Source organism: Mustela nivalis (assembly GCF_964662115.1).
Source record: "Mustela nivalis genome assembly, chromosome: 6".
Classification (NCBI taxonomy): domain Eukaryota; kingdom Metazoa; phylum Chordata; class Mammalia; order Carnivora; family Mustelidae; genus Mustela; species Mustela nivalis.
This window is the reverse complement of record NC_139025.1, coordinates 4,565,829-4,577,928: the sequence shown is the minus strand read 5'-3', so window position 1 is coordinate 4,577,928 and position 12,100 is coordinate 4,565,829.

The window sequence follows — 12,100 nt, the reverse complement described above, 5'->3', positions numbered from 1 at the left end:
GATGAAAGGCAATATTGAGAATTTTGTCAGAGATCCGAAAACCATAAAAAGAAATAGAATTGTATCGTATGCCTCTCAAGCTGTGCACAGGCTCTCTTGGCTGTGCCCGTCCCAGAGCGTCAGGCCGTGCGTCCTGCTTCAGCTGTCTCAGTGCTAACTGGTTCTGGGCAGCCCCACTTGGCTCTACGCAGGCGCAGCTCAGCAGCATCACGCGTCAAGCCCACCCTGGGCGCCACTTAGTTCCAGCCCCAGGTCCTCCCAGTTTCCACGGCAGCATGAAAAGCCCCAGGACTCACTCAGCACTCAGGCTCGTGCGATGCCAACCTGAGCGAGTTAATACTTCGTGGCGAGCCATTGATGAATGGGGACTTGGGCACTGGCTTGTAAGTAAACCATCCCTGTTCCTCCTCCTGAATGGAACGTGCTGACACTCAGCTTCTTGCAGGATGCTGCTATGACATGGAATAGCCCGCTGGCTAATCTCCAGGCCTGTCTCCGCCGTGCCCTGTGTCTCTGCTGACCGCCCGATGGCCCTCTCTAAGACAACAGGAGCCCTGAGCCTCTGCCTCACATTCTCCTTCCTTGGTGTATGAATGTCCTGTAGCTTGCACAATGGAGCACCACAAACTGCATGACTTAAAACAAACAGAAACGTCCTGTCTCACAGTTCTGGAGCCAGAAGCCCAAAATCAAGGAGTCAGTCATGTTATGCGCTCTCCAAAGGCTCTAGGGGAGAATTTCTCCTGGCTTACTCCACGTCCTGGTGGCCCCAGGCATTCCAGGCTTGGGACAGCAATGCTCCAACCTCTGCCTCCCCCTCCACATGGCAGTACCCCCTGTGCCTGCCATCTCTGGGTCCAAATCTCCCTTTGATAAGGTACCAGTCATACTGGATTAGGCTTCACCCTGACAACCTCATTTAAACTTGATTACCTCTATAAAGACCGTATTTCCAAAGAGGGTCACATTCTGAGGTACTGGGGAGTAGGACTTCAACATAGTATTCGGGGGGACACAATTCTGCTCATATCACCAGGGAACCCTGGCTAGGACCCAAATAAATAAATGAATGTCTCATTAACTAAAAAAGAATAAAATAACTCAGATTACAAATTCGTCTGGTGGGCTGACGAGCAGATTTTAGGAGCTGAAAGAGAATATACAGAATAAAACACACGGAAGGAAAAGAAAGAAGAAAAAACAAAGAGGTGCCAAGATCTTACCCCTCCTACTCAACTTGGCTCTGGCCGTCCTAGCCAGAGCAATTGGGCAAGAAAAAGAAATAAAAGGTACCCAAATCAGAAAGGAAAAAGCAAAATGATCTGTTTGCAGTTGACATGATCTTACATGCAGAAAATACTAAAGACAACACACACACACACACACACACACACAGACTATTGGGAGAATGAATCTATAAATTCAGTAAAGTTGCAGAATACAAAAAATAACATACAGAAATCAGGTGTGTTTCTATAGGCTGACCATGAACCATCCAAAAAGGAAATTAAGGAAACATTCCCATTTAAAACAGCACCAAAAGAAATAAAATATCTGGGGGGGCGGGGGGAGTCAAGGAGGCAAGAGCCTTATGTACTGAAAACTGTAAGACACTAATGAAAGAAATTAAAGAAAATACAAACAATGTTTATTATCTATCCCATTGATAGAATGTTCACATTACCCAAAGCAAATCTGATGCAATCTTTATCAAAATCCCAAAGGAAATTTTTCCTGAAGTTGAAAAAAAAATCATAAAATTCAGTAGTTTAGAAAAAGTAATCTTCAGGAAGAACAAAGCTAAGGGGCACCTGGGTGGTTCAGTGGGTTAAGTCTCTGCCTTCGGCTCAGGTCATGATCTCAGAGTCCTGGGATCGAGCCCCACATCAGGCTCTCTGCTCAGTGGAGAGCCTGCTTCCTCCTCTCCCTTCTGCCTGCCTCTCTGCCTACTTGTGATCTGTCAAATAAATAGAATCTTAAAAGAAAAAAAAAAAGAACAAAGCTGAAGGCTTCACACGTCCTGATTTCAAAAGGTACTACAAATACACAGTCATTAAAACACATAGCACTGGCATAAAAACAGACATTATAGGGCACCTGGGTGGCTCAGTCAGGTAAGCCTCCAACGGTTGCAGCTCAGGTCATGATCTCAGAGTTGTGAAATCAAATCCTTTGTCAGGCTCCCTGTTCACTGGGGAGTCTGCTTGAGATTCTCTCTCCCTGTCCCTCTGCCCTTCCCCTCCCCCACATGCATGCATTCTCTCTCTTTCTCTAAAATAAATAAATTAATAATAATAATGGACATGCAGAGCAATGGATCAGAACAGAGAGATGAGAAGTAAACCTACATATGTACAGTCAACCGATCTTCAACAAGGGTGTCAACAATACACAATGGGGAAAAGACAGACTCTTTAGAAACAGTGCTGGGGAAATGGACATCCACATGCAAAAGAGTGAAACTGGACCCTTATCTGAAACCATACCCAAAAATCAACTCAAAATAGATTAAAGGTTTACATGTAGGATATGAAACCCTAAAACTCTGAGAAGAAAATACAGGGGAAGCCTTCATGACATCATCAGCCTTGGTGACGATTTCTCGGATAGGGCACCAGAAACATAGGCGACAAAATCAAAAGTCAACAAGCGGCTCTACAGCAAACTAAAAAGCTTCTGGCCATAAAAGGGAACAATCAACAGAGTGAAAAGGCAACCCACGGAATGGGAGAAGATATGGCAAACTATGTCTCTGATAAGGGGCTAATATTAAAAATATATGAGAATCTCTTATAACTCAATAGCAAAAAAATTTTAAAAACCTGATTAAAAGTGGTCAAAGAACTTAAATAGATATTTTTCCAAAGAAAATATACAAATAGCCAACAAATACCTGAAAATATATTCTATATCCTTAATCATCAAGGGAAATGCAATTCAAAATTATAGGAGACATTACTTCACACCCTTTAGGGTGGGTATTATTTTTTTTTAAAGATAAGTATTGGCAAGAATGTGAAAAAATCAAAACCCCTATACACTGTTAAGAATGTAAAATGGGGTAGATGCTATGGAAAATGGTATAGGGTGTCCTCAAAAAATTAAAAATTGAACCACCATATGATCCAGCAATCCCATTTCTCGGAATCTAACTAAAAGAATTGAAATCAGGCTCTCAAAGAGATATCTGCATTCCCCTGTTAATTGCAATATTATCCACAATAGCCAAGAAATGGTAAAACTTCAATGTCCATGGACAAATGAATGGACCAAAAAAATGTGTATACACCTACTTCGGAGTATTATTCAGCTTTCAAAAAGAAGAACATCCTGTCATTTGAGACAACGTGGATAAACCTGGAGGACACTACGCTAAGTGAAATAAGCCAGACAGAAAAACAAATCCTCCATGATTCCACTACTAAGTAGTCAAACTCATAGAAACAGAGCTTAGAGTGGTGACTGCCAGGTACTGGACAGGGGAGGGGGCACAGAACAAGGGAGGGGCTGGCTGCTCGGTAAGAACAGTTTCAGTTATACAAGATGGAGATGTCCAGGAGGTCTGCTGGGCAAAATGGTTTCTGTAGCTAAAAATACTGTTCTGTGCATTTAAAAATTTGTTGCAAGCCCCAGTGTTTATAGCAGCAAAATCCACAATAGTCAAACTATGGAAAGAACCCAGTGTGGAAAGAGCAAGATGGCGGAGGAATAGGAAACCAAAATATCATCAGGTCCCATGAGTTTGGCTAGATAGTTATCAAACCATTCTGAAGAGTTAAAGTCAACAGGAGAGAGAAGAGAAGAGCAGCAATTCTAGGAACAGAAAATCAACCACTTTCTGCAAGGTAGGACGTGCAGAGAAGTGAATCCAAAGCAACAGGAAGATAGACCATGGGGGGAGTGGCTGGCTCCTGTCAAGTGATGGAGCAGCCAAGCACAAAATCGGAACTTCTAGAAGTCTGCTCCACTAAAGGATGGCGCTCCAGAGGCTAAGCAGGGGTGAAGCTTTCATGGGGACAGTGTGGTCTCAGGACCTTCAGGGTCACAGAAAGACTGGGGATGCCTGAGTGTGTCAAATCCCCCAGGTATCGGACCAGGGATGCCAGCAGCATAGACAGAGTCAAGAAGTGAGCTCTCAGCTCAGGGTTACCTTAAACCATGATCCAAGGCACAGTTGGACCATTGTCCTTTGAGCAGGGACCCCACAAGTGGCAGATCCGGAGAGACTCACCTTCCTTCTCTGGGAGGAGCACAAAGCAAGAATCTGCTGGGTTTGGAGACTCCAAACGGGGCTGTGCGCCAGAGATAGAAATGCTCCGTCACAGGCTGGGTGAGCACAGAGTGCAACCAGAGACCAGGGAGATGGGAGTGATTGACCCCTTTCTGAGGGCGCACTGAGGAATGAGGCCCCAAGCTCTTGGTTCCTCTGGCCAGAGATTGGGAGGCCACCATCTTCATTCCCGTCCTCCAAACTGGTAGGGAAAGTGATCAGGGAACAAAAGCTCTGAGAGTGAACCCCAGCAGACTACTTAGCCTGGCCCCTGGCAAAGTGTTGCAATTCCACCTTGGTCAAGGACATTTGAGAATCACTGCAACAGGCCCCTCCCACAGAAGATCAGCAAGAAGATCCAGCCAAGACCAAGCTCACCAATCAATGAGAACTGTGGAACTCCCGAGGTAGGGGAAAGCAACACATGGAATTCATGGCTTTTTTTCCATGATCTTTTAGTCTTTCAAAGTTAATTTTTTTTAATTTTATTTTTTTTCTTATTCTATTTTTTTAATTTTTCCCTTCCTATTTTAACATTTTTAACTATTTTAGCTTATCAATACTTTTTTAAAAATCTTTTTTTAATTTTCATTGTTATAGTCATACTTTATGCCTTCATTGTATTTAACCTTATTCTTTGTATACATATAGGGTTTTTTCTTTATGCCATACAATTTCTTCTAATAGATTAAAGTAAACCCTAAATCTAGTGCATGGCTTTGTTCTAGTCTCCAGCCTGATCACTTTCTTTCCTCTTTTTTTCTTTTTTCAGTCAACTTCTTATCTTATCAATTCCTTTTTTAGAATCTTTTTTAATTTTCATCTTTGCAGTCATAGTCCATCCCTTCATCGTGTGTACCCTTACTTTTGTATAGAAATAAAGAAATAAATAAAAACATATATATATACATATCTATATAGAGAAAAATAAATATAAAGAAAGAAAAACATACATATGTATGTATCTCAAAGAAAGAAAAACATATACATATATGTATGCTTTTCATATATATGTATATATATTGTATATGCACATATACTATATATATATTGCACATATACAACATATATATTGTATATACACATATACAATATATATACATATACATGTATATACATATATATGTATATGTTTTTCTTTCTTTGGAATATTGGAAGGTAGTCTTTCTAACAGATCAAAATACACCCAAAGTCAAGTGTGTGGTTCTATTCTATTCACCAGTCTAATATATATTTTTTTCTTTTTCTTTTTTAAGATTTTATTTATTTATTTGACACAGAGAGACAGCAAGAGAGGGAACACAAGCAGGGGGAGTGGGAGAGGGAGAAGCAGGCTCCCTGCAGAGCAGGGAACCTGATGTGAGGCTCGATCCCAGGACCCTGGGATCATGACCTGAGCCAAAGGCAGACACTTAATGACTGAGCCGCCCAGGTGCCCCTATTTTTCCTACCCCCCACCTTTCTTCTCCCCCTGGTTTCAGGTCTTTTCTGATTTGGTTAGTGTATATTTTTCTGGGGTCGTTGCTACCCTTTTGGTATTTTGTTCTCACATTGATCTATTCTTATCTGGATAAAATGACAAGGTGGAAAAGCTCACCTCAAAAAAAAAAAAAAAAAAGAATAATAGGCAGTACTAACAGCTAGGGACCTAATCAATACAGACATTAGCAAGATGTCAGAACTAGAGTTCAGAATGGCAAATATCAAGGTGCTAGCTGACTTGAATAAAACACAGAAGATATTAAAGAATCCCTTTCTGTAGAGATAAAATCCCCTTCTGGAGAAATAAAAGAACTACAATCTAACAAAGTTGAAATTCTAAAAAAAACTATTAATGAGGTGCAATAAAAAATGGAGGCTTTTACTGCTAGGAGAAATGAGGCAGAAGAGAGAATTAGTATATAGAAGACCAAATGATGGAAAATAAAGAAGCTGAGCAAAAGAGAGACAAACAACAGCTACTGGACACAAGGGGAGAGTTCCAGAGATAAGTGATACTATAAGAAAAAACAGTATTAGATTAATTGGGATCCCAGAAGAAGAATAAAGAGAAGTAGAGGGGCAGAAGGTATATTAGACAAACTATAGTAGAGAATTTCCCTAACTCAGTGAAGGGAACAAGCATCAAAATCCAGGAGGCACAGAAAACCTCCCTCAAAATCAATAAAAATAAGTCCACACCCCATCATCTAATAGTAAAATTTACAAGTCTTAGTGACAAAAAGAAAATCCTGAAAGCAGCTTGGGACAAGAGGTCTGTAACATAAAATGGATGTTAGGAATATTAGATTAGCAGCAGACCTATCCACAGAGACCTGACAAGCCAGAAAGGACTGGCATAATATATTCAAAGCACTAAATGACAAAAATACACAGTCAAGAATGCTATATCCAGCTAGGCTGTCATTGAAAATAGAAGGAGAGATAAAAAGCTCCCAGGACAAACAAAAGTTAAAAGAATTTGCAAACACCAAAACAGCTCTACAGGAAATATTGAAAGGGGTCCTCTAAGCAAAGAGAGCCTAAAAGTAACAGACCAGAAAGGAACAGAGACAATATATAGTAACAGTTACCTTACAGGCAATACAATGGCACTAAATTCCTATCTTTCAATAGTTATCCTGAAGGTAAATGGGCTAAATCCCCCAATCAAAAGACAGACAGTATAAAAATGGATAAAAAACAAGACCCATTGATATGCTGTTTATCAGAAACTCATTTGAGACCCAAAGACACCTCCAATTTTAAAGTGAGGGAGTGGAAAACAAATTACCATGCTAATGGACATCAGAATAAAGTTGGGGTGGCAATCCTTATATCAGATAAATTAGATTTTAAGAGACTATAATAAGAGATTTTAAAAGACTATAATAAGAGATGAGGAAGGACCCTATATCATACTTAAAGGGTCTGCTCAACAGGAAGATCTAACAATTTTAAATATCTATGCCCCTAACATGGGAGCAGCCAATTATGTAAACCAATTAATAACAAAATAAAAGAAACATATCAATAATAATACAATAATAATAGGGGACTTTAACACCCCTATACTGAAATGGACTGATCATCTAAGCAAAATATCAACAAGGAAATAAAGGCTTTAAATGACAAACTGGACCTGATGGACATCACAGATATATTTAGAACATTCCATCGCAAAACAGTAGAATACACATTCTTCTCTAGTGCACATGGAACATTCTCCAGAACAGGTCATATCCTGGGTCACAAATCAGGCCTCAACCAGTACCAAAAGATTGGGACCATTCCCTGCATATTTTCAGATCACAATGCTCTGAAACTAGAACTCAATCACAAGAGGAAAGTTGGAAAGATCTCAAATACATGAAGACTAAAGAGCATCCTACTAAAGAATGAATGGGTCAACCAAGAAATTAAAGAAGAATTGAAAAAATTCATGGAAACAAATGAAAATGAAAACACAACTGTTCAAAATATTTTGGACACAGCAAAGGTGGTCCTGAGAGGAAAGTATATAGCAATACAAGCCTTTCTCAAGAAACAAGAAAGGTCTCAAGTACACAACCTAACCCTCCACCTGAAGGAGCTGGGGAAAGAACAGCAAAGAAAGCCTAAACCCAGCAGGAGAAGAGAAATAATAAAGATCAGAGAGGAAATCAATGAAATAGAAACCAAAAGAACAGTAGAACAAATCAAGGAAAGTAGGAGTTGATTCTTTGAAAGAATTAATAAGATTCATTAACCTCTGGCCAAACTTATCAAAAAGAAAAGAGAAAGGACCCAAATTAATAAAATCATGAATGAAAGAGGACAGATCACAACCAACACCAAAGAAATACAAACAATTATAGGAACATATTATGAGCAACTATACGCCAGCAAATTTGACAATCTGGAAGAAATGGATGCATTCCTAGAGACATATAAACTACCAAAACTGAACCAGGAATAAATAGAAAACCTGAACCGACCCACAACCAGTAAGGAGATTGAAGCAGTCATCAAAAATCTCCTAACGAACAAGAGCCCAGGGCCAGACAGCTTCCCAGGGGAATATTACCAAACACTTAAAAAAGAATTAATACCTATTCTCCTGAAACTGTTCCAAAAAATAGAAATGGAAGGAAAACTTCTAAACTCATTTTATGAAGCCAGCATTATCTTGATCCCAAAACCAGACAAAGACTCCATCAAAAAGGAGAATTGCAGACCAATGTCCTTGATGAACATGGATCCAAAAAACTTTTCACCAAAATATTAGCCAATAGGATCTAACAGTACATTAAAAGGATTATTCACCACAATCAACTGGGATTTATTCCTGGGATGCAAGACTAGTTCAACATTTGCAAGTCAATCAATGTGATACATTAACAAAAGAAAGAACAAGAACCATATGATACTCTCAATAGATGCTGAAAAAGCATTTGACAAAGTACAGCTCCTTTCTTGATCAAAACTCTTCAGTGTAGGGATAGAGGGTCCATACCTCAATATCATCAAAGCCATCTACGAAAAAAACCCAGTGAATATCATTCTCAATGGGGAAAAATTGAGAGCTTTCCCCCTAAGGTCAGGAACACGGCAGAGCTGTCCACTATCACCACTGCTATTCAATATAGTACTAGAATTCCTAGCCTCAGCAATCAGACAACAAAAAGAAATAAAAGACAACTGAATTGGCAAAGAAGTCAAACTCTCACTCTTTGCAGATGATATGATACTTTATGTGGAAAACCCAAAAGACTCCACTCCAAAACTGCTAGAAGTCAGACAGGAATTGAGTAGAGTGTCAGGATATAAAATCAAGGCACAGAAGTAAGTTGAATTTCTATACACCAACAGGAAGACAGAAGAAAGAGAAAGTAAGGAGTCGATCTCATTTACAGTTGCACCCAAAACCATAAGATACCTAGGAATAAACCTAACCATAGAGAAAAAGAATCTGTACTCAGAAAACTATAAAGAACTCATGAAAGAAACTGAGGGAGACACAAAAAAATGGAAAAACATTCCATGCTCATGGACTGGAAGAACAAATATTGTGAAAATGTCTATGCTACCTAAAGCAATCTACACATTTAGCCCAATACCTGTCAAAATACCATCAATTTTTTAAAGAAATGGAACAAATTATCCTAAAATTTATATGGAACCAGAAAAGAACCCTAGTAGCCAGAGGAATATTGAAAAAGAAAACCAAAGTTGATGACATCACAATTCCAGACTTCAAACTCTATCACAAAGCTGTAACCATCAAGACAGTATGGTACTGGCACAAAACCAGACACATAGATCAGTGGAACAGAATAGAGAGCCCAGAAATGGACCCTCAACTCTATGGTCAACCAATCTTCAACAAAGCAGGAAAGAATGTCCAGTAGAAAAAAGACAGTCTCTTCAATAAATGGTGTTGGGAAAACTGGACAGCCACATGCAGAAGAATGAAACTCCATTTCCTTATACCACAAAAATAAGACTCAAAATGGATGAAAGACCTCAGTGTGAAGCAGGAATGCATCAAAATCCTTGAGGAGAACACAGGTGGCAACCTCTCCAACCTCAGCCGCAGCAACTTCTTCCTAGAAACATTGCCAAAGGCAAGGAAATCAAGGGCAAAAATGAACTACTGGGACTTTATCAAGATCAAAACTTTTGCACAGTAAAGGAAACAGTTAACAAAACCAAAAGACAACTGATAGGATAGGAGCAGATATTTGCAAACAACATATCAGATAAAGGGCTAGTATCCAAAATCTATAAAGAACCTATCAAATTCAACACCCAAAGAACAAATAATCCAATCAAAAAATGGGCAAAGGACATGAACAGACATTTCTGCAAAGAAGACATCCAGATGGACAAGACACATGAAAAAGTGCTCAACATCACTCGGCATCAGGGAAATACAAATCAAAACCACAGTGAGATACCACTTCACACCAGTCATAATGGTTAAAATTAATAAGTCAGAAAACAACACATATTGTGAAAATGTCTATGCTACCTAAAGCAATCTACACATTTAGCCCAATACCTGTCAAAATACCATCAAATTTTTAAAGAAATGGAACAAGGATGTGGAGAAAGGGGACCCCCCCTACACTGCTTCTTGGTGGGAATGCAAACTGGTGGGAATGTAAGCAGCCACTCTGGAAGACAGCATGGAGTTTCCTCACAAAGTTGAAAATAGAGCTACCCTACGACCCAGCAATCACACTACTGAATATTTACACTAAAGATACAAATGTAGTGATCCGAAGGGACACATGCACCCCAATGTTTATAGCAGCAATGTCCACGATAGCCAAACTATGTAAAGAGCCTAGATGTCCATCAACAGATGAGTGGATTAAGAAGATGTGGTCCATATATACAATGGAATACTATGCAGCCATCAAAAGAAATGAAATCTTGCCATTTGCAATGACATGGATGGAACTAGAGGGTATTATGCTAAGCGAAATAAGTCAGTCGGAGAAAGGCAATTATCATATGACCTCCCTGATATGAGGAAGTTGAGAGGCAGGGCAGGGGTCCTGGGGGGAAGGGAGGGAAAAAATGAAACAAGATGGGATCTGGAGAGAGACAAATGATAAGAAACTCTTAATCTCACAAAATAAACTGAGGGTTGCTGGGGGAGCATATGGAGAGGGTGTCTGGGTTATGGACATTGGGAAGGTACGTGCTATGGTGAATGATGTGAAATGTGGAAGCCTGATGATCCACAAACCTGTACCCCTGGGGCTAATAATACATTATATGTTAATAAAAAATAAAATAAAAAAAGAAAGAACCCAGATGTCCATCTACAGATGAATGGATAAGGAAGATGTGTACACACACACACACACACACACACACACACACAATGGAATATTACGCAGCCATCAAAAAATTGAAATCTTACCATTTGCAATGATGTGAGTGGAACTAGAGGGTATCATGCTAAGCAAAATAAGTCAATCAGAGAAAGACAATTATCATATGAGCTCACTCATATGTGGAATTTAGGAAACAAAACAGATCATAGGGGAATGGAGGGAAAAGTAAAACAAGACAAAACCAGAGAGGGAGACAAACCATAAGAGACTCTTAATCATAGGAAACAAACTGAGGGTTGCTGGACAGGAGGGTGCTGGAGAGATGGGGAACTTGGTGATGGGCATTAAGGAGGGCACGTGATGTGTTGAGAACTGGGTGCTCATGGAAGACTGATGAATCACAGATCTGAACCTCTGAAATCAGTAATATATTATGTATTAATTTAATTTGCATTTTTAAAAATAATTAATTTTCTAAAATAAAATAAAAATGAAAAATTGGTGCAAGGGTAGATAGAGTGATCTCATGTTAAGTGTTCTCACTGTATTTTTTTTAATTTAAAAAAAAGAGCTCCTCCACCCAGCTGCTGGTGAGCCTTGAACCAAGAAGGCGAGAAGGATAGAGCCCACACATAGAGGTGGTGAAGGCTGTGACCAGGGAAATGGGGGGCCAGGAGCCCCATCCAGTGTCACCTCTCCACCAACACCTAACCCCACACAACTCCAGCCTTCTCTCCCAGAAACAGCCTCTCCCCCTCAGCCCTTTGTCCCCCATTCAAACCCATCATCCACAACCACATCAGCCGCCAGAGTTGACTCCGTGTTTGAAAATGTTGTGGCTCTTGTCCTCTTGCTACCTAGTCTTCCCTGCGGCCTGGAAAATAAAGTCTCAACTCCTTCCAAGGGTAGAGCCCACTGTGAGTGAGGAGAGAGTTGCGAGCAGTCCTTCTGCTAGAAGCTGCTTGCCAGGAGAGCCAGCAGGAGAGAAAGAAACCAGGATCCAGCAGCACGGATGCTGGAT